Genomic DNA, 458 nt, shown 5'->3' on the forward strand with positions numbered 1-458 from the left:
TATACCAGTGTTTGTGAATTCAGGCCCTGGTACTTACTAATTTATCTTCATTGCAAAATAATCACGTAATATTCATGATCATATATTTAGTTATGTTTCCAAGATTATATAAAAAATAATATTGTCTGGGAAACAAAGAGCTACTCCATGTAATGTTTTGTTTTTTCTTTAGCCACACGCGTGTCCAGTGGCGGACGCCTTGTTTTGAATCCACAGATACAATAACATAATTTCGACGTGTGTTGTGCAGTTTTCGAATATTCATGTTTTGTGAAAGTTGCGACAAAATTGTGCCTTTGGTGTCCCGGTTCTTGAAATGAGGGGGTATACGCAAATGCTATTCTTCATTTATTCTGAAATGTGCGTGGGTTGTTACTTTAGCTACTTCCCTAAGGATTATCTTTATTTCTCCTTTGTTAAGAAAGTGTGTAGTTTCTAATTCAGTGGTTCCTAAACCA

This window comes from Penaeus monodon, chromosome 15 (assembly GCF_015228065.2).
Source record: "Penaeus monodon isolate SGIC_2016 chromosome 15, NSTDA_Pmon_1, whole genome shotgun sequence".
NCBI classification, from domain to species: Eukaryota; Metazoa; Arthropoda; class Malacostraca; order Decapoda; family Penaeidae; genus Penaeus; species Penaeus monodon.